This window comes from Cetorhinus maximus, chromosome 17 (assembly GCF_964194155.1).
Source record: "Cetorhinus maximus chromosome 17, sCetMax3.hap1.1, whole genome shotgun sequence".
Lineage (NCBI taxonomy): Eukaryota > Metazoa > Chordata > Chondrichthyes > Lamniformes > Cetorhinidae > Cetorhinus > Cetorhinus maximus.
Genome location: NC_135895.1, coordinates 4,023,228 through 4,046,133, shown reverse-complemented (window position 1 = coordinate 4,046,133; position 22,906 = coordinate 4,023,228). Strand labels below are relative to the sequence as shown.

The window sequence follows — 22,906 nt, the reverse complement described above, 5'->3', positions numbered from 1 at the left end:
TCCCCGGTCCCGACCCCAGCCCCCTGCGCAGCCCCCTGCGCAGCCCCCAGCCCCGCCCCGAGCCCCGCCCTCATCAGCCGCCTCGCCCCGGGCTCCGCCCCCTGCCTGGCCCCGCCCCCGTCCCCGCCCCCGCCCCGGGCCCCGCCCTCATCCCCGCCTCGCCCCGGGCTCTGCCCCCAGCATGACCCCGCCCCCTGCCGGGCCCCGCCATCTTCCGGACCCCGCCCCCTGCCGGACTCCGCCTCCCCTGCTGGGCCACGCCCCCTCCGCCTGGCCCGTCACACGGCCCCCTACCCTCTACTTGGCCCCTCCCCCTCTCCTGTGGCCCCGCCCCGCTCCGGCAGTGACTCCGGGTTCCGGGTTCCGGGGTGAGGTTGTATTTTGTGTGTTTTCTGTCCCCGGGAAATGCGATAAAACCGGCAGAAAAAACAAAAACTCCCGAGAGATTTAAACACAAGCGGATAACCCGCCGGCTCATCGCAGCTTCCAATAGAAACTAAACACACCCACCCCACTGGGTAAATGGACAGGGCGGGGGGGACATAGAAGACAGTGCAGCACTCCCTCAGTACTGACCCTGTGACAGTGCAGCGCTCCCTCAGTACTGACCCTCTGATAGTGCAGCACTCCCTCAGTACTGACCCTCTGATAGTGCAGCACTCCCTCAGTACTGACCCTGTGACAGTGCAGCGCTCCCTCAGCACTGACCCTCCGACAGTGCAGCGCTCCCTCAGCACTGACCCTCCGACAGTGCAGCACTCCCTCAGTACTGACCCTCCGACAGTGCAGCACTCCCTCAGTACTGACCCACTGACAGTGCAGCACTCCCTCAGTACTGACCCACTGACAGTGCAGCACTCCCTCAGTACTGACCCTCCGACAGTGCAGCACTCCCTCAGTACTGACCCTCCGACAGTGCAGCACTCCCTCAGTACTGACCCTCCGACAGTGCAGCACTCCCTCAGTACTGACCCTCCGACAGTGCAGCACTCCCTCAGTACTGACCCTCCGACAGTGCAGCACTCCCTCAGTACTGACCCTCCGACAGTGCAGCACTCCCTCAGTACTGACCCTCCGACAGTGCAGCGCTCCCTCGGTGCTGACCCTCCGACAGTGCAGCGCTCCCTCGGTGCTGACCCTCCGACAGTGCAGCGCTCCCTCAGTACTGACCCTCCGACAGTGCAGCGCTCCCTCGGTGCTGACCCTCTGACAGTGCAGCGCTCCCTCGGTGCTGACCCTCCGACAGTGCAGCGCTCCCTCGGTGCTGACCCTCCGACAGTGCAGCGCTCCCTCGGTGCTGACCCTCCGACAGTGCAGCAGTCCCTCGGTGCTGACCCTCCGACAGTGCAGCAGTCCCTCGGTGCTGACCCTCCGACAGTGCAGCACTCCCTCGGTGCTGACCCTCCGACAGTGCAGCACTCCCTCGGTGCTGACCCTCCGACAGTGCAGCACTCCCTCGGTGCTGACCCTCCGACAGTGCAGCACTCCCTCGGTGCTGACCCTCCGACAGTGCAGCACTCCCTCGGTACTGACCCTCCGACAGTGCAGCACTCCCTCGGTACTGACCCTCCGACAGTGCAGCGCTCCCTCGGTACTGACCCTCCGACAGTGCAGCGCTCCCTCGGTACTGACCCTCCGACAGTGCAGCGCTCCCTCGGTGCTGACCCTCCGACAGTGCAGCGCTCCCTCAGTACTGACCCACGGACAGTGCAGCACTCCCTCAGTACTGACCCTCTGACAGTGCAGCACTCCCTCAGTACTGACCCTCTGACAGTGCCGCACTCCCTCAGTACTGACCCACTGACAGTGCAGCATTCTCTCAGTACTGACCCTCTGACAGTGCAGCACTCCCTCAGTACTGACCCACTGACAGTGCAGCACTCCCTCAGTACTGACCCTCTGACAGTGCAGCACTCCCTCAGTACTGACCCTCTGACAATGCAGCACTCCCTCAGTACTGACCCACTGACAGTGCTGCACTCCCTCAGTACAGATCCTCTGACAGTGCAGCACTCCCTCAGTACTGACCCTCTGACAGTGCTGCACTCCCTCAGTACTGACCCACTGACAGTGCAGCACTGCCTCAGTACTGACCCTCTGACAGTGCAGCACTCCCTCAGTACTGACCCACTGACAGTGCAGCACTCCCTCAGTACTGACCCACTTACAGTGCAGCACTCCCTCAGTACTGACCCTCTGACAGTGCAGCACTCCCTCAGTACTGACCCTCTGACAGTGCAGCACTCCCTCAGTACTGACCCTCTGACAGGGCAGCACTCCCTCAGTACTGAACCACGGACAGTGCAGCACTCCCTCAGTACTGACCCTCCGACAGCGCAGCACTCCCTCAGTACTGACCCTCCGACAGTGCAGCACTATCTCAGTACTGACCCTCCGACAGTGCAGCACTCCCTCAGTACTGACCCACTGACAGTGCAGCACTCCCTCAGTACTGACCCTCTGAGAGGGCAGCACTCCCTCAGTACTGAACCACGGACAGTGCAGCACTCCCTCAGTACTGACCCCCTGACAGTGCAGCACTCCTTCAGTACTGACCCTCTGACAGTGCAGCACTATCTCAGTACTGACCCTCTGACAGTGCAGCACTACCTCAGTACTGACCCTCTGACAGTGCAGCACTCCCTCAGTACTGACCCTCTGACAGTGTGGTGCTCCCTCACTACTAACCCCCTGACAGTGCAGCACTCCCGCAGTACTGACCCTCTGACAGTGCAGCACTCCTTCAGTACTGATCCTCTGACAGTGCAGCACTCCTTCAGTATTGACCCCCTGACAGTGCGGTGCTCCCTCACTACTAACCCCCTGACAGTGCAGCACTCCCGCAGTACTGACCCTCTGACACTGCAGCACTCCTTCAGTACTGACCCTCTGACAGTGCAGCACTCCTTCAGTACTGACCCTCTGACAGTGCAGCACCCCCTCAGTACTGACCCTCTGACAGTGCAGCACTCCCTCAGTACTGACTCTCTGACAGTGCAGCACTACCTCAGTACTGACCCCCTGACAGTGCAGCACTCCCTCAGTACTGACCCTCTGACAGTGCAGCACTCCCTCAGTACTGACTCTCTGACAGTGCAGCACTACCTCAGTACTGACCCCCTGACAGTGCGGTGCTCCCTCAGTACTGACCCCCTGACAGTGCGGTGCTCCCTCAGCACTGACCCGCTGACTGTGTGGTGCTCCCTCATTACTAACCCCCTGACAGTGCAGTACTCCCTCAGTACTGACCCCCTGACAGTGTGGTGCTCCCTCAGTACTGTCCCTCTGACAGTGCGGCACTCCCTCAGTACTAGTGAGGTGCTCCCTCAGTACTGACCCTCTGACAGTGCCGCACTCCCTCAGTACTGCCCCTCTGACAGTGCGGTGCTCCCTCAGTAGTGCCCCTTTGACAGTGCGGCACTTCCTCAGTACTGACCCTCCGACAGTGCAGCGCTCCCTCAGCACTGACCCTCCGACAGTGCAGCGCTCCCTCAGTACTGACCCTCCGACAGTGCAGCGCTCCCTCAGTACTGACCCTCTGACAGTGCAGCGCTCCCTCAGTACTGACCCTCTGACAGTGCAGCGCTCCCTCAGCACTGACCCTCTGACAGTGCAGCGCTCCCTCACCACTGACCCCCTGACAGTGCGGTGCTCCCTCACTACTGCCCCTCTGACAGTGCAGCACTCCCTCAGTACTGACCCTCTGACTGTGCGGCACTCCCTCGGTACTGCCCCTCTGACAGTACAGCACTCCCTCAGTACTGACCCTCTGACTGTGCGGCACTCCCTCAGTACTGCCCCTCTGACAGTACAGCACTCCATCAGTACTGATCCTCTGACAGTGCGGCACTTCCTCACTACTGACCCCCTGACAGTGCGGTGCTCCCTCAGTACTGCCCCTTTGACAGTGCGGCACTCCCTCAGTACTGATCCCCTGACAGTGTGGTGCTCCCTCACTACTGACCCTCTGACAGTGCGGTGCTCCTTCAGTACTGCCCCTTTGACAGTGCGGCACTTCTTCAGTACTGCCCCTCTGACAGTGCGGTGCTCCCTGAGTACTGCCCATCTGACAGTGCGGCTCTCCCTCAGTACTGCACCTCTGACGGTGCGGTGCTCCCTCAGTACTGCCCCTCTGAAAGTGCAGCAGTCCCTCAGTACTGACCCTCTGACTGTGCAGCGCTCCCTCACTATTGACCCCCTGACAGTGCGGTGCTCCCTCACTACTGACCCTCTGACAGTGCAGCACTCCCTCAGCACTGCCCCTCTGACAGTGCCGTGCTCCCTCAGTACTGACCCCCTGACAGTGCGGTGCTCCCTCAGTACTGCCCCTTTGACAGTGCGGCACTCCCTCAGTACTGATCCCCTGACAGTGCGGCACTCCCTCAGTACTGCCCCTCTGACAGTGCGGTGCTCCTTCAGTACTGCCCCTTTGACAGTGCGGCACTTCTTCAGTACTGCCCCTCTGACAGTGCGGTGCTCCCTGAGTACTGCCCATCTGACAGTGCGGCTCTCCCTCAGTACTGCACCTCTGAAAGTGCAGCAGTCCCTCAGTACTGACCCTCTGACTGTGCAGCGCTCCCTCACTATTGACCCCCTGACAGTGCGGTGCTCCCTCACTACTGACCCTCTGACAGTGCAGCACTCCCTCAGCACTGCCCCTCTGACAGTGCCGTGCTCCCTCAGTACTGCCCCTTTGACTGTGCGGCACTCCTTCAGAACTGATCCCCTGACAGTGTGGTACTCCCTCAGTACTGCCCCTCTGACAGTGCGGCACTCCCTCAGTACTGCCCCTTTGACAGTGCCGCACTCCCTCACTACTGATCCCCTGACTGTGTGGTGCTCCCTCAGTACTGACCCTCTGACAGTGCGGCACTCCCTAAGTACTGCCCCTCGGACAGTGCCGTGCTCCCTCAGTACTGCCCCTCTGACAGTGCGGTGCTCCCTCAGTACTGCCCCTTTGACTGTGCGGCACTCCTTCAGAACTGATCCCCTGACAGTGTGGTACTCCCTCACTACTGACCCTCTGACAGTGCGGCACTCCCTCAGTACTGCCCCTCTGACAGTGCCGTGCTCCCTCAGTACTGCCCCTCTGACAGTGCGGTGCTCCCTCAGTACTGACCCTCTGATAGTGCGGCACTCCCTCAGTACTGCCCCTTTGACAGTGCCGCACTCCCTCAGTACTGCCCCTCTGACAGTGCGGTGCTCCCTCACTACTGACCCTCTGACAGTGCCGCACTCCCTCAGTACTGACCCCCTGACAGTGTGATGCTCCCTCAGCACTGCCCCTTTGACAGTGTGGTACTCCCTCACTACTGACCCTCTTACAGTGCGGCACTCCCTCAGTACTGCCCCTCTGACAGTGCCGTGCTCCCTCAGTACTGCCCCTCTGACAGTGCGGTGCTCCCTCAGTACTGCCCCTTTGACAGTGCCGCACTCCCTCACTACTGATCCCCTGACTGTGTGGTGCTCCCTCAGTACTGACCCTCTGACAGTGCGGCACTCCCTAAGTACTGCCCCTCGGACAGTGCCGTGCTCCCTCAGTACTGCCCCTCTGACAGTGCGGTGCTCCCTCAGTACTGCCCCTCTGACAGTGCGGTGCTCCCTCAGTACTGCACCTCTGACAGTGCGGTGCTCCCTCAGTACTGCCCCTCTGAAAGTGCAGCAGTCCCTCAGTACTGACCCTCTGACCGTGCAGCGCTCCCTCACTATTGACCCCCTGACAGTGCGGTGCTCCCTCACTACTGACCCTCTGACAGTGCAGCACTCCCTCAGTACTGCCCCTCTGACAGTGCCGTGCTCCCTCAGTACTGCCCCTTTGACTGTGCGGCACTCCTTCAGAACTGATCCCCTGACAGTGTGGTACTCCCTCACTACTGACCCTCTGACAGTGCGGCACTCCCTCAGTACTGCCCCTCTGACAGTGCCGTGCTCCCTCAGTACTGCCCCTCTGACAGTGCGGTGCTCCCTCAGTACTGACCCTCTGATAGTGCGGCACTCCCTCAGTACTGCCCCTTTGACAGTGCCGCACTCCCTCAGTACTGCCCCTCTGACAGTGCCGTGCTCCCTCAGTACTGCCCCTCTGACAGTGCGGTGCTCCCTCAGTACTGACCCTCTGATAGTGCGGCACTCCCTCAGTACTGCCCCTTTGACAGTGCCGCACTCCCTCAGTACTGCCCCTCTGACAGTGCGGTGCTCCCTCACTACTGACCCTCTGACAGTGCCGCACTCCCTCAGTACTGACCCCCTGACAGTGTGATGCTCCCTCAGCACTGCCCCTTTGACAGTGTGGTACTCCCTCACTACTGACCCTCTTACAGTGCGGCACTCCCTCAGTACTGCCCCTCTGACAGTGCCGTGCTCCCTCAGTACTGCCCCTCTGACAGTGCGGTGCTCCCTCAGTACTGCCCCTTTGACAGTGCCGCACTCCCTCAGTACTGACCCCCTGACAGTGCGATGCTCCCTCAGCACTGCCCCTTTGACAGTGCGGTGCTCCCTCAGTACTGCCCCTTTGACAGTGCAGTGCTCCCTCAGTACTGACCCTCTGACAGTGCGGTGCTCCCTCAGTACTGACCCTCTGACAGTGCGGTGCTCCCTCAATATTGCGCTGGTAGAGTCAGCCGAGACTTTGTGAGTCTTGGGGGTGGGGCTTGAATCGACAACCCTGTGGTGTGGAGGGTAGCCACCCACTGAGCCATGGACAGATGGGGAATTATGGAACTCATCATCACGTCGAAGAGGCCTTAAAATAATCTAAAATAAATTTGCCTGGAAAATAGTTTCCCTGTAGCTCATATGAAGTTCCCAGTCTCCCTATGGGTTCACATGACCTGATCCTAAACCTGGAGCATCTGGTGACACAGCTGGGAAAGTGCCAATGTTTCGTTTGGGGTGGTTTGCTGGTGCAGTTTAATTGACTGAGTAATTTTTCTGAAAACCGTTGGCACTCCTGAGACAGCTCGCAGAAGTGCATAGTTTCTCTCCAAGCAGCTGTGAGTCAGTGTGTAAGAATAACCCATGACCATGTCTTGACATTCCTTGGCTGCGCAGCTGTCATTCCCATCAGCGTGCCATTTTGAGCTGACCTATAAGGGTGACCCCTGGGTTTCCCCAGTCTCACGAACAGCAAAACAGATTTGCAAATGTCCCACTCTTGGACTGACACAATTAATATTGCACACAATGCAAAGGACAGAAACAGGCTGTTCGGCCCAACTCATCCATGCTGGTGTTTAGCTCCACACGCGCTCCCTCTTACCTCTCTTCAGCTCACCCCATCACCCGTACCCTTCTATTCCTTTCTCCCCCCCACCCCACCGTGTTTATCCAGCTTCCCCTTAAACATATCGATACTGTTCATCTCAACCACTCCCTGAGTTAGCGAGTTCCACATTCTCACGGCTCTCTGGGTAAAGAAGATTCTCCCCAGTTCCCTACTGGATTTATTCCTGAATTTCCTTTAGTTTTACATTGAATGTACACTGGCACAAACGCTAGCAACTTTTGTGCCATTAGTTGGAGAGGGGCTGGAGTGGATGCAGGGAACAAAATGATGTTTGTTCAGTTTTATGTTAGTCCTGTCGTAATTTAGAATTTACTGTTATATGTTCCTTGAAAACACGAAGTCGCTTGTACCTTAAGGGTTCCCAACTGATGATTTAATCATCCTGATTGATTTGCCAAAATAATCGATGTGGCCTGTTGGGTCCCATTTGTCTGTACTGACCTTTATTCTCCAGACGGCACTGTGGGTGTACCTACACCACATGGTCTGCAGCGGTTCAAGAAGGCAGCTCACCATCACCTTCTCAAGGGGCACTTAGGGATGGGCAATGAACACTGGCCTTGCCAGTGATGCCCACATCCCATGAACGGATAAAAAAAAAAACTGCCTCCTCTCTACCTGAATAAAAAGCTTTTCCATGAATTCCCTGTTTGATTTAATAGTGATTATGTTACATTTTCCCCCCTAGTTTTGGTCTCAGCTACAAGTGGAAACATTTGTCTACGTTTATCCTATCAAACCCGTTGGTAGTTTTAAAGACCCCTATCAGGTCATCCCTGAACCTTCTCTTTTCTCAAGAGAAAAGCCCCAGCTTGTTCAATCTTTCCTGATACTCATAACCCCTCAGTTCCAGAATCATCCTAGTAAATCTATTTTTACATCTTCTCCTGTATTGTTGTATTATTTTTGTCATATGGGGACCAGAACTAGTCACAGTGCTCCAAGTGTGGCCTCATGAATCTACCAATCCAATCATAAAGCCTAATTTAAATGAAAGTGAAACTTAAATACCTACGGACCAATCGCATAATTATCTGTGTTGACCACTCCATACCCTGTGGCTCAAGTATACCTTCCAAAGGGCCACCAGACCTTGGAAGAAAGGCAGAGTAAGCCCCCTCTCCACCATGTTCCACAAAGCCTCCCCAACATGAGCCACACACACCCTGGACAGCAGACTGCATTTCTGTAGTGCTGCCAATGTTTCAAGGTGCTTCACAGGAGTTACTATCAAACAAAGCTTGACACTGAGCCACATAAGGAGACATTCAGTCAGGTGACCAAAAATTTGGTTAATGAGGTAGGTTTTAAGGAGGGTCTGAAAGGAGGAGAGAGACTTAGGAGATCGAGAGGTTTAGTGTTGAGCTGCAGGTTGGTTGATTTGGTGGTTTGCACAGATGTATTGAGGCCCTCTGAATTTTCCCTTGTGCATTCCATTAGTGTATGCCTCACTGCCAAGCACAAAATTGGAAAATCTTTCCCAATTTCTTAAAGATTACTTTCCAGTTTCTTAAAGATTACTTTTCAGTTTTACTGGGTTTTCCTGTTATGCCTATTCTCTTTCATTTTTTTTTGCTGTTGCAATTCACATTTTCCTCCTCTATACTCTTCCATGCAGCTCCTGCACTGGTAATGAGTGATGGCGGTAGGATCATGTTCAACAGGAGCCACATTCCTGCTGCTCTACACTGCTCCAAACAAAGGGTGCGATTAGCTGGGTAGTGATGATCGACTGAAGCAACACACTCAGAGCCAATACACAACAGCAAAATGCTTATAGGCATTTAGGAAGGAAAATGGCAATAAGGAGTGAAAGAACATTAGGAAAACAGTGCAAAGGCTAGCTCAGACAGGCTTGATGAATGCATTTAAGAGGAGGCTAGATAAACACATGAGAGAGAAAGGGATAAAAGGATGTGCTGATGGGGTGTGATGAAGTGAGGTGAGAGGAGCCCTGTGTGGAGCATGAGCACTGACTTGGATGAGTTGGCTGCTTGGCTTGTTTCTATGTTGTAATTTCAGTGTAAGTCTATGTATCTTGTTGGGGTGAGAAACGTGAATTTGATTGTTTTTTTGTTCCAGGCATGATTATTTCAACACTCTCCTGGCCAACCCGCCCATCTTCCACCCTCTGTGAACCTCAGCTCATCCAGAACTCTGCTGCTCCATGAAGTCCCATTCGCCCATCACCCCTGTGCTCACTGACCTACAGTGGCTTCCTGACCAGGAGCACCTCAATTTTGTATTCAAATCCCACCATGGTACCATAGAACCATAGAAAATTTACAGCACAGAAGGAGGCCATTCGGTCCATCTTGTCCATGCCAGCCCGAGGTCACCCAGGTGCCCTTTCTAATCCCACCTTCCTGCACCCGGCCCATAGCCCTGCAGCTTACAGCACTTTCGGTGCAATTCCAGGTACCTTTTAAAAGAGTTTAGAGTTTCTGCCTCTACCACCAACTTGGGCAGCGAATTCCAGACACCCACTACCCTCTGCTTAAAAAAGTTCTTCCTCATGTCCCCCCTACACCTTCTGCCACTTATCTTGAATCTATGTCCTCTGATCTCACCACCATATCCTATGCACCCCTACCTCTAAACATCTCTTTAACCTCTTCAGCTCCACAAACCTTTGAGATCTTTCCTGTAACTCTGGCCTCCTGGGCATCCCCAATCTTAATCACTTCACCATTAGTGGAAATGCCTTCAGCTGCCTGGGCCCTAAGGTCTGGAATTCCTTCCCTAATCCTTGCCATCTCTCTGCCTTTCCTCTTTTGAGATGCTCCTTAGAATTGACCAAGATTCTGGTCACCTGTGCTAATATCTCCTTACATGGCTTAGTGTTAAGTGTTGTTTGATAATCACAGAATGATTTCAGCACAGAAGGAGGCCATTCAGCCCATCGTGTCTGCGCCACACTCCGAATGTGAAATTCATCTAGTGCCTCCTCCCTGTAACCCTGCACATTCTTCCTTTTCAGATAATAATCCAATTCTCTTTTGAAAGTCTCAATTGACCCTGCCGGCACCACACTCTCAGGAAGCACATTCCTCATCATTCTCTGTATGAAAGTTTCTCCTCATGTCGCCATTGCTTCTTTTGCCAATTATCTTCAACCTGTGCCCTCGTGTCCTCAATCCTTTCACGAGTGGGAACAGTTTCTCCCTACGTACTCTGTCCAGACCCCTGACGATTTTGAACACCTCTACCAAATTCCCTCTCAGCCCTCTGGAAGGAAGACAACTTCCCCAATCTATTTACGTAACTGAAGTTCCTCGTCCCTGGAGCCATTCTTGTGAAATCTTTTGTGCATAATCACTTCAGGCAAAGTGCCTTTGGATAATTTGCATCACCAACGGTGCTATATAAATGCAATTTGTTCTTGTTGTGTAGTGCCAGCAGCACCTGTGGATGTGGTCACACTGACGGCTTGTCCTGTGACTCTCAGTGCCCAGCAGTACACCTGAGTCCTTCCAATATTGGTGGACAACATTAGACCACAATTTACGTGGCATTTTCCATAACCTCAGCACAAAGTGCTTTGCAGCCAATGAAGTATTGTCACTGCTGTAATGTATGGATTGTCCAACAAACAGCATTGCGATAATGACCAGATAATCTGTCTTTAATGATGTTAATTGTGCGACACAATATTGGCCCAGGACAGCAGGAAGAACTCACCAGCTCTTCTTCGAAATCGTGCCAAAGGATCTTTTCGCATCAACCTGAGAAAGCAGACAGCTGGGATGCTGGTTTGATGTTTCACCCAAAAGGCAGCACCCCCCCCTCCTCAGTGCCAGACACCAAGCTCGTGAGTTTGGAGTGGGCTTTGAACTCATGACTTTCTGACGCCTGCGGTAAGAGCCGAGACCAATGAAATCTGGGACTTTGCTCAGTCTGTACATCACCTCAAGATAAAGCATTCACTGAGGAAACGGGCTAAACTCCTCTGTTTCTCTAGCCGCTGTGATCCAACATGTTTCTCTATTGATATCCACCATCCAACAGCCAGCATTACATGACAATGTTTCTGGAGGTCAAGTGTTTATGCTACAGTTCATCAGAGACTGCACATTTAGTCTTCAGTCTAATTGTACCAAATTATTGTAATAAAGAGCACATCCTTTGTGCCTTGAAAATGCCGCTCAGCTACAGCATCTGTATTTCAATGTAGGCAGAAAGGATACTGAACAGAGATAATAATCAGGTTTCTTGAAGCGCTGAAATACTTCACTGTCCAAAGCCACATTAACAGTGGTTCAGTGCTGCAGACTGCAAAAGGCATGTTGAAATCTCAGCATCATGCTCACTGACTTTTAAAAGGAAGAATGAAGTGTAATCCTCAGATGATACCAGAGCTGAGGGATTATATCAGGAAAGAGAGGAAAGATTGAATAGTCGGAGGCTCTTTTCTTTAGAAAATAGCAGGCTTAGAGGTGACCAATAGAGCTCTTTAAGATTGTTAAAGGATTTAATAGGGTAGACTTAGAGAAGATGTTTCCACTTCAGTGATCAGAATTCAAGGCCAATCGATTTAAGATCGTCACCAAGATATCCAATGGGGAATTCAGGAGAAACTTCTTCACCCAGAGAGTGATGGGAATGTGGACCTCACTCCCACAGGGAGTGGTTGAGGTGAATAGTATAGATATATTTAAGGGGAAGCTGGATAAACACATGAGGGAGAAGGGGATAGAAGGATATGGTGATGGGGTGAGATGAGGAGAGGATGGGAAGAGACTTGTGTGGAGAATAAACGCTGACCAGGATTCTGTTGGACCAAATGACCTTTTTCTGTGTTGTGAATGCTTTGTAATACTTGCTGCTGAATGCTCATGACTAACTGAGCGAGTCCCAGATGATGTCAGTCCAGCTGAGGAGGTAATCAGTTACATAAAATTGGTGCCTGTATTTCTTCTTGGGGAAATTACTTCAACAGGCCCATTCAACTCGACCTCTCACTGGGAGCTCTGGTGCTACTGCTTCATATTCACGCTGGTAGTCATGTCTAGTACCTCTGTTGTATCTTAAACATTCACTCCCTCCACCTCCGACGCACAGTGACAGCAGTGTAAATCACCTACAAGATGCACTGCAGCAACTCACCAAGGCTCCTTCGACAGCACCTTTCCAACCTGTGACTTCTACCACCAAGGAGGACAAAGGGCAGCAGGTGCATGGGAACGCCACCACCTACAGTTTTGCCTCTGAGTAATCTATCTTTCTGATTTTGAAATATAGCAGCCACTCTTGTATTGTCGCTGGGTCAAAATCCTGGGAATTCCCGACCTAAATGCTCTAGAGGAGCTCCTTTGCACATATGAATTAGGAGCAGGAATAGGCCACTCAGCCCCTCGAGACTGCTCCGCCATTCAATAAAATCATGGTTGATCTGATCTTAACCTCAGTTCCACATTCCCATCTACACCCGATAACCTTTCACCCCCTTGATTATCAAGAATGTATCTAGCTCTGCCTTTAAAAAATATTTAGAGACTCTGCTTCTGCCTTTTGAAGTAGAGAGTTCCAAAGACTCATGACCCTCTGAGAGAAAAACACTCTTCTCATCTCTGTCTTAAATGAGTGACCCCTTATTTTTAAACAGTGACCCCTAGTTCTAGATTGTTCCACAAGAGGAAACATCCTCACCACAACCACTCTGTCAAGACCCCTCAGGGTCTTATTTGTTTCAATCAAGTTGCCTCTTACTCTTTTAAACTCCAACGTACAACCTTTCCTCATAAGAAACCCCAGCCATTCCCATTAGTAAACCTCTAAACTGCTTCCAAAGCATTTACATCCTTCCTTAAATAAGGAGACCAATACTGTACTCCAATGTGTTTCACCAGTGTCCTGTACAACTGAAGCATAACCTCCCTACATAGTGGTATTGTCACTGCACTGGTAATTCAGAGACCCAGGGCAATGCTTGGGGCGCTGGGTTCGAATCCCACCACAGCAGATGGTGGAATTTGAATTCAATAAAAAAAAATCTGGAATTAGACGTCTAATGATGACCAAGAACCATTGTCGATTGTTGTAAAAACCCATGTGGTTCACTAATGTCCTTCGGAGAAGGAAATCTGCTGTCCTCACCTGGTCTGGCCTACATGTGACTCCAGACCCACAGTAATGTGGTTGACTCTAAAATTCCCTCAGAAATGGCCTAGAAAGCCACTCAATTGCATCAAACTGGTACAAGGTCAAACACGGGCAAGGAAACCTCCTGCTGATTACCACCTACCGCCCTCCCTCAGCTAATGAATCAGTGTTCCTCCATGTTGAGCACAACTTGGAGGAAGCACTGAGGGTGGCAAGGGTGCAGGATGTACTCTGGGTGGGGGACTTCAATGTCCATCACCAAGAATGGCTCAGTAGCATCACTGCTGGCCGAGTGCTAAAGGACATAGCTGCTAGACTGGGTCTGCAGCAGGTGGTGAGGGAGCCAACAAGAGGGAAAAACCACATCCTCACCAATCTGCCTGCCGCAGATGCATCTGTCCATGACAGGTTCAGTAGGAGTGACCACTGCACAGTCATTGTGGAGATGAAGTCCTGTCTTCACATTGAGGATACCCTCCATCATGTTATGTGGCACTACCACCGTGCTAAACGGGATAGATTTCCAACAGTGCTAGCAACTCAAGACTGGGCATCTATGAGGCGCTGTGGGCCATCAGCAGCAGCAGAATTGTACTCGAACACAATCTGTAACCTCATGACCCCGCATATTTCTACCATTACCATCAAGCCAGGTTCAATGAAGAGTGCAGGAGGGCATGCCAGGAGCAGCATCAGGCATACCTAAAAATGAGGTGTCAACCTGGTGAAGCTATAACACAGAACTATTTGCGTGCCAAACAGCATAAGCAGCAAGTGATAGACAGAGCTAAGCGATCCACCACCAATGGATTAGATCTAAGTTCTGCAGTGTTGCCACATCCAGTTGTGAATGGTGGTGGACAATTAAATAACTCACTGGAGGAGGAGGCTGCACAAAAATCCCCATCCTCAATGATGGGGGAGCCCAGCACATCAGTGCAAAAGATAAGGCTGAAGCACTTGCAACAATCTTCAGGCAGAAGTGCTGACAGAATGATTCATCTTGGCCTCCTCCGGAGGTCACCAGGATCACAGATGCCAGTCTTCAGCAAATTTGATTCACTCCACATGATATCAAGAAACGGCTGAAGGTACTGGATAGTGCAAAGGCTATGGGGTGTGATGATATTCCGCCAATAGGATTGAAGACTTGTACTCCAGAATGTGCCACGCCCCTAGCCAAGCTGTTCCAGTACAGCTACAACACTGGCGTCTACCAGTTATGTGGAAAATTGCCCAGGTATGTCCTCTACACAAAAAGCAGGACAAATCCAAGCCAACTTATTACAGCCCCATCAGTCTACTCTCGTTCATCAGTAAAGTAATGGAAGGGATCGTCAACAGTGCTATCAAGCGGCACTTGCTTAGCAATAACCTGCTCACTGATGCCCAGTTTTGGTTCCACAAGAGCAACTCAGCTCCTGACCTCATTACAGCCTTGGTTCAAACATGGACAAAAGAGCTGAACTCCCGAGGTGAGCTGAGAGTGTCTGCCCTTGACATCAAGGCAGCATTTGACCGAGTGTGGCATCAAAGAGCCCTAGCAAAACTGGAGTCAATGGGAATCATGGGGAAAGCTCTCCACTGGTTGAAGTGATACCTAGCACAAAGGTTGTGGTTGCTGAAGGTTATTCATTTTCGCTCCAGGACATCACTGCAGGAGTTCCTCAGGGTAGTGTCCTAGGCCCAACCATCTTCAGCTGCTTCATCAATGACCTTCCTCGCATCATGAGTTCAGAAGTGGGGATGTTCGCTGATGATTGCTCAATGTTCAGGACCATTCGCAACTCCTCACATACTGAAGCAGTCCATGTCCAAATGCAACAAGATCTTCACAATATCCAGGCTTGGGCTGACAAGTGGCAAGTAACATTCATGCCACACAAGTGCTAGACAATGGCCATCTCCAAGAAGGGAGAATCTAACCATCACCCCTTGACGTTTGATGGCATTACCATCACTGAATCCCCCAATATCAACATCCTGGGAGTTACCATTGACCAGAAACTGAACTGGACTGGCCATATAAATACTGTGGCTACAAGGGCATGTCAGAGGCTGGGAATTCTGTGATGTGCAACTCATCTCCTGACTCCCCGAAGCCTGTCCACCATCTACAAGGCACAAGTCAGGGGTGCGATGGAATACTCCCCACTTGCCTGGATGAATGCAGCTTCCACAACACTCAAGAAGCTGGACACCGTCCAGGACAAAGCTGCCCGCTTGATTGGCACCACATCCACAAACATTCACTCCCTCCACCACCGACACACAGTAGCGGCATTGGGTACCACCTACAAGGTGCACTCCAGGAATTCACCAAGGCTCCTTAGGCAGCACTTTCCAAACCCGCAACCACTACCATCTAGAAGGACAAGGGCAGCAGACACATGGGAACACCACCACCTGAAAGTTCCCCTCCAAGTCACTCACCATCCTGACTTGGAAATATATCACCGTTCCTTCACTGTCGCTGGGTCAAAATCCTGGAACTCCCTCCCTAACAGCACTGTGGGTGTACCTACACCACATGAACTGCAGCGGTTCAAGAAGGCAGCTCACCACCACCTTCTCAAGGGCAATTAAGGATGGGCAATAAATGCTGGCCCAGCCAGTGAAGGCAACATCCCGTGAATGAATAAAAAAAAATGTGCGACATGAAGATGCATCTGCAATGTGTACAGTGCCCCCCATACTCCCTTCAAGATGAATTGCACTTTGAGTAACTGACACTTTTAACATTGTGATTTATGGGGAAGAAGTGTTTGAAAGGAAGGTTTGCATTTATATAGCACCTAATTGCAGCTCTCAAACAGCATTAAATGGTTCACTTCCGACGCCAGTTGCTTCAAAGTGCAGTGACTATTGTTATAAACTAAACAGAAGTGTTGGCATCATGGTGAATTTGTAATTTAACAACATTTTTATGACCATCGTGACACCCTCAGAATCAAACAGGGAAGGAATCTCGTCAGCAAACTCTTGGTCAATTCACAACTCTTCCCCATCCCAGTTAGTGACCTAAATTGGCTGATGTTGCTTAGCAACATCCATTTGGGAAGTATATTATGATACTGCCAAGTTTGAAATCCCTTAACAAAACCAGTTGGCAGCTTTGAGAGAACAGTTGTGTTATCTTTCGGGAATGTTATCTGTTTTGAACTCTCCACCTGAACATGAGAAGCCAGGCGGTGTGCACATTGTCCATTTAATTACAGAGGTGACCTCGGCACAACCACCACACTGGATATGGTAACATCGTGGTTAGGGTGCTTGACTAATGCCCCAGCTAATCCAGGGCTAGTAATCCTGATAAATGTGCATGTGGATCCCAATAGGCACGTTTGAGAATTTGAATTCAGTTTAAAAATAAACAAAATATAAAAATAAAAAGCTGATATCAGTGAAAGTGATCATGAAGGATTGTTAAAAAAAATAAATTCCAACTGGTTCTATCCTTTTTGGGACGGTAACATTTTGCCTTTCACCTGTTGCATCTGTTTGTGACTCCAGTCCCACACCAGAAGCAGAATTATTACTCACTTGAACCTGGTCTGAGAATCATGGTCTGCAACATAGTTTTTGAAATGTGATGTCAGATTTAAAGTATATTGAATTTTTAACATTGTATTTCTATTTTAAATAACTATATTGGAAAATCTAGAAACTAGTTTCTGGCTGATGCGAGATGAACTACAGAAACTCACCAAGGCTCCTTAGGCAGCACCTTCCAAACCCACGACCACTACCATCTAGAAGGTCAAAGGGCAGCAGATAGATGGGAACACCATCACCTGGAAGTTCCCCTCCAAGTCATACACCATCCTGACTTGGGAATATATCACTGTTCCTTCACTGTCACTGGGTCAAAATCCTGGAACTCCCTCCCTAACAGCACTGTGGGTGCACCTACACCACAGGGACTGCAGTGGTTCAAGAAGGCAGCTCACCACCACCTTCTCAAGGGCAATTAGGGTTGGGCAATAAACGCTGGCCTAACCAGCAAAACCAAAATCCTGTGAATGAATAAACAAAATGTGTTACCTTGAATGACCATCTGTGCTTGTGAAAATGTTAGGTAGCAAAGTAAACTGTTAACATAGAGGCTATAGAGAGATCTAAACTGGTTAAGTGAGTGAGAAAGATGATGGCAGATGGAGTCTAATGTGGAGATCTGTGAAGTTATCCATTTTGGTAGGAAAAATGGAAAAGCGGAATATTTTTCAAATGGTGAGACACTATTAGATGTTGGCGTTCAATGGAATGTGGGTATCCATGTAAATAAATTGCAGAAAGTTTATATGCAGGTTCAACCAAGGAATTAGGAAAGTGATTTTTAAAAATTCATTCACGGGATGTGGGCGTTGCTGGCTAGGCCAGCGTTTATTGCTCATCCCTAGTTGCCCTTGAGAAGGTGGTGTTCAGCTGCCTTCTTGAACTGCTGCAGTCCATGTGGTGTAGGTACACCCACAGTGCTGTTAGGAAGGGATTTCCAGGATTTTGACCCAGCGACAGTGAAGGAACAGCGATATATTTCCAAGTCAGGATGGTAAGTGACTTGGAAGGGAACTTCCAGATGATGGTGTTCCCATCTATCTGCTGCCCTTGTCCTTCTAGATGGTAGTGGTCGTGGGTTTGGAAGGTGCTGTCAAAGGAGCCTTGGTGAGTTGCTACAGTGCATCTTGTAGATGGTACACACTGCTGCTACTGTGCGTCAGTGGTGGAGGGAATGAATGTTTGTGGGTGTGGCGCCAATGAAGTGGCTGCTTTGTTCTCGGTGTCAAGCTTCACACGTGTTCCACTCATCCAGGCAAGTGGAGAGCATTTCATCACACTCCTGACTTGTGCCTTGTAGATGGTGGACAGGCTTTGGGGAGTCAGGAGGTGAGTTACTCGTCACACGATTCCTAGTCTCTGACCTGCTCTTGTAGCCACAGTATTTATATGGCTAGTCCAGTTCAGTTTCTGGTCAATGGTAACCCCCAGGATGTTGATAGACTTTATTGTAAGGAGATTGGAGTATGAGAGTAAAAGACTCTTGCTGCATTATACAGAGACCATGCCAGGAGTATTGTGTAAAATTTTGGTCTCCTTAATTATTAGGATATACTTGCTTTACTTTAGGTGCAGCATAGGTTCGGTGGACTGATTCCTGAGTTGGGTGGACTACGCTATCAGTCGAAACTGAGTAAACATGGGCATAGAAACTAGGTGCAGGAGTAGACCATTCGGCCCTTCGAGCCTGTTCTGCCATTCATTATGATCATGGCTGATCATTCAACTCAATAGCCTGCTCCTGCTTTCTCCCTATATCCTTTGATCCCTTTCGCCCCAAGAGCTATATCTAACTCCTTCTTGAAAACATACAATGTTTTGGCCTCAACTACTTTCTGTGGTAGCGAATTCCACAGGCTCACCACTCTCTGGGTGAAGAAATTTCTCCTCATCTCAGTCCTAAATGGTCTACCCCATATCCTCAGACTGTGGCCCCTGGTTCTGGACTCCCCCACCATCGGGAACATCCTTCCTGCATCTACCCTGTCTAGTCCTGTTAGAATTTTATAGGTTTCTATGAGATCTCCCCTCATTCTTCTGAACTCCAGCGAATATAATCCTAACCGACTCAACCACTCCTCATATGTCAGTCTCACCATCCCAGGAATCAGTTTGGTAAACCTTCGCTGCACTCCCTCTATAGCAAGAACATCCTTCCTCAGATAAGGAGACCAAAACTGCACACAATATTCCAGGTGTGGTCTCACCAAGGCCGTTAGTAGAATAAGTCCATATTCTCTGGCGTTTAGAAGAATGAGTGGTCATGATTCACTGAAGCATTTTTTAAAAAAGGGCTTGACAGGGTAGTGGCTGAGAGGCTGTTTCCTCTGGCTGGAAAGCCTAGAACTAGGTGTCACTGCCTCATGATAAGGGGTCAGCCATTTAGGACTGAGAGGAGGAGAAATTTCTCCACACTGCAGCTTGTGAATCCTTGGAATGCTCCACTCCAGATGGTTTGGTCATTGACTATATTCAAGATGAAGTTTGGTAGATTTTCAGGCACTGGGGGAATCGATACACATGGGATAGGGTGGGAAAGTGAAGTTTATGGCGAAGATCAGCCATGATCTAATTGAACGATGGAACAGGCTCAAGGGTTCTTAGGGCCTCCCACGCAGCAGAATTGTACTCGAACACAATCTGTAACCTCATGACCTGGAATATCCCCCACTCTACCATTACCATCAAGCCAGGGGATCAACCCTGATTCAATGAAGAGTGCAGGAGGGCATGCCAGGAGCAGCACCAGGCATGCCTAAAAATGAGGTGTCAACCTGGTGAAGCTATAACACAGGACTACTTGCACACCAAACAGCATAAGCAGCAAGTGATAGACAGAACTAAGCAATCCCACAACCAATGGATCAGATCTAAGCTCTGCAGTCCTGCCACATCCAGTTGTGAATGGTGGTGGGCAATTAAACAACTCACTGGAGCAGGAGGCCCCACAAATATCACCATCCTCAATGATGGGGGAGCCCAGCACATCAGTACAAAAAATAAGGCTGAAGTATTTGCGACAATCTTCAGCCAGAAGTGCCGAGCGGATGACCCATCTTGGCCTCCTCCGGAGGTCCCCAGCATCACAGTTGCCAGTCTTCATTCAATTTGATTCACTCCACGTGATATCAAGAAACAGCTGAAGGCGCGGGATACTGCAAAGACTATGGGCCCTGACAACATTCCGACAATAGTACTGAAGACTTGTGCCCCAGAACTTGCTACGTCCCTAGCCAAGCTGTTCCAGTACAGCTACAGCACTGGCATCTACCGGGCTATGTGGAAAATTGCCCAGGTATGTCCTGTACACAAAGCAGGACAAATCCAACCCGGCCAATTATCGCCCCATCAGTTTACTCTCCATCATCAGTAAAGTAATAGAAGGTGCCATCAACAGCGCTATCAAGCGGCACTTGCTTAGCAATAACCTGCTCACTGATGCCCAGTTTGGGTTCCGCCAGGGCCACTCAGCTCCTGACCTCGTTACAGCCTTGGTTTAAACATGGACAGAAGAGCTGAACTCCCAAGGTGAGGTGAGAGTGACTGCCCTTGACATCAAGGCTGCATTTGACCGAGTGTGGCATCAAGGAGCCCTAGCAAAACTGGAACCAATGGGAATTGGGGGAAATCCTCCGCTGGTTGGAGTCATACCTAGCACAAAGGAAGATGGTTGTGGCTGTTGGAGGTCAATCATCTCGGTTCCAGGCCATCACTGCAGGAGTTCCTCAGGGTAGTGTCCTAGGCCCAACCATCTTCAGCTGCTTCATCAATGACCTTCCTTCCATCATAAGGTCAGAAGTGGGGATGTTCGCTGATGATTGCACAATGTTCAGCACCATTCGCGACTCCTCAGATACTGAAGCAGTCCATGTCCTAATGCAGCAAGTCCTGGACAATATCCAGACTTGGGCTGACAAGTGGCAAGTAACATTCGCACCACACAAATGCTGGGCAATGACCATTTCCAACAAGAAGGGATCTAACCATTGCCCCTTGATGTTCAATGGCATTCCCTGTTAAAATGGCAATCACGTTGTTAAAGACAATTGTTAGTTAAACAGGTGATGGGCATTGATTATCCCATCTAAATGGAATAAAAGATACAGCTGGAACACTTTGTGTGGAAGCTACTTGGAAGTCAGTAGCAATGAGGAGTTGTCTTGAAAATAAACCAGCTTGAACCAAGAGACCAGCCTGGATTAATTCTTCCACCACAACCTCTTCTTGTGAATAACATGGTAGCAGAGAATGAACTTTAAGCTTTGCTGATTGATTGCTGTATATGAAGATTTCTGCCTCAGTCCTCTGAGGGAAAAGAAATGTACAGTTGCTGACAATTTAAGTTACCGAATGGCGGAAGGATGGTGCAAAATCACAAGCATTGACTATCGACCAATTTTTTCTGACTCTGAACCTTATCAGCAATGGAAGGCTGAAGTTAAAATGTGGACCCAGGTTACTTCCATACCCCAGAAGAAGCAAAGTATGGCTCTAGCGTTATCATTACCAGCCATAAGTAAGATAAGGAGGTATTTTCAGAGTGGAAAGTGGATGATTTGGATCATAAAGAAGGATTAAACCTTCTATTACAATTTTTGGATAAGTTTTACAAAAAGGATGAGTTATTGGAAGTGCGTGAAGCTTGGAGAATCTTTGGTAGGTTTAGGAAATCAGATGATCAGTCCATGGAAGAATATATCATGGATTTTGATCAATGGTACAGGAGACTACAGAGGTTTGAACTTGAAATTCCGGAATCGGTATTGGCTTTTAAATTACTGGACTGTGCTCGCAATTTTCACGTTGATTGTCCTTTAGTACTAACGGGGGTTCAGTTCTGGGGGAAAGAATCTCTTTTAGATCAAATGTCCGCTGCCCTAAAAAAAATTCTGGGGTAACAGTCACTCCCTGCCACTTTTTTAGCAAAGGCAAACAACTATGCTGTAAAACAAAGGATAGAGGATTCAATAGTGGCCCAATTTCGAGGTCGACCAAATATTAGACAAAGATTCCAATACAAAGAGAGCGTTAATGACAAGAGGCCTGAGAATGGTTGCAACCCAAGTCAATTTGAGAGTCTGGACAAAAAGCATGCCTGGGATGGTGACTGTAGGCGTTTAAACCCAAAAAATGCATGGGGAATGGTTAATCGTTGTTTTCGGTGTGATCCCGAGCAACATTACTCGATGAACTGCCCACAGCGATGGAATTGCATCTCTGAAGTGACCCACGAGATGGATTCATCTGAAAGTGAAAACGATGACGGTGACCGCCATGATGGAATTGTATTGATTGCTGAGAGTTTGAATCCGGTGATGAGTATCTTGATGGCTGATTTCTTCAATCGTGCAGTTCTGGACAGTGGTTGCACTTCTACGGTGTGCGGCATGGATTGGTTTGACTGCTGTCTGGAGTCTCTGGATGAGGCAGATCGGCGGAAGGTCAAGGAGTGTGAAAGCTCTACCTGCTTCAGGTTCAGAGATGACAATACATTAACATCCTCCAAACGGGTGGTTCTCCCTTGTAAGATAGGGGGATCAATCTGCTTATCAGTACTGATGTGGTTTCTAGCGAGGTACCTCTTTATTGAGTCGTTCTGCAATTAAGAAGCCTCAGATGACGCTCAGTATGAAGAAGGATAGAGCAGTCATGTTTGGAGAAAATGTGGATCTACATTTTACTCGGTCAGGCCATTACTGCTTGTCACTAAGGAAGCCAGAGATTTCTCATCAAAAAGTTCATGAAGTTTCGCTAACTGCTGAGAATAAGAATTTAGTGGATGAAAAGATCATTTGGAGATTGCATAGACAGTTTGCACATCCGGCGCCACAGAAACTGAAGACTCTACTTCAAGATGCGGGAGTGGTCGATAAAGGATATGATGACCTTAGTGAACAAATCACTGCTCAGTGTGAAATTTGCCTTAAATACCGCAAAGCACCACTGTGTGCTGTTGTGAGCTGCCAC

The 22,906-nt window shown here is 50.0% G+C and overlaps 1 protein-coding gene across 2 annotated transcripts in view; it reads left to right on the top strand.

Annotated features, from left to right (window-relative positions):
* The window catches only part of cryz (crystallin, zeta (quinone reductase)), a 1,066,321-nt gene that overhangs the window by 327,470 nt on the left and 715,945 nt on the right, over positions 1-22,906 (top strand). The window lies entirely within an intron of this gene.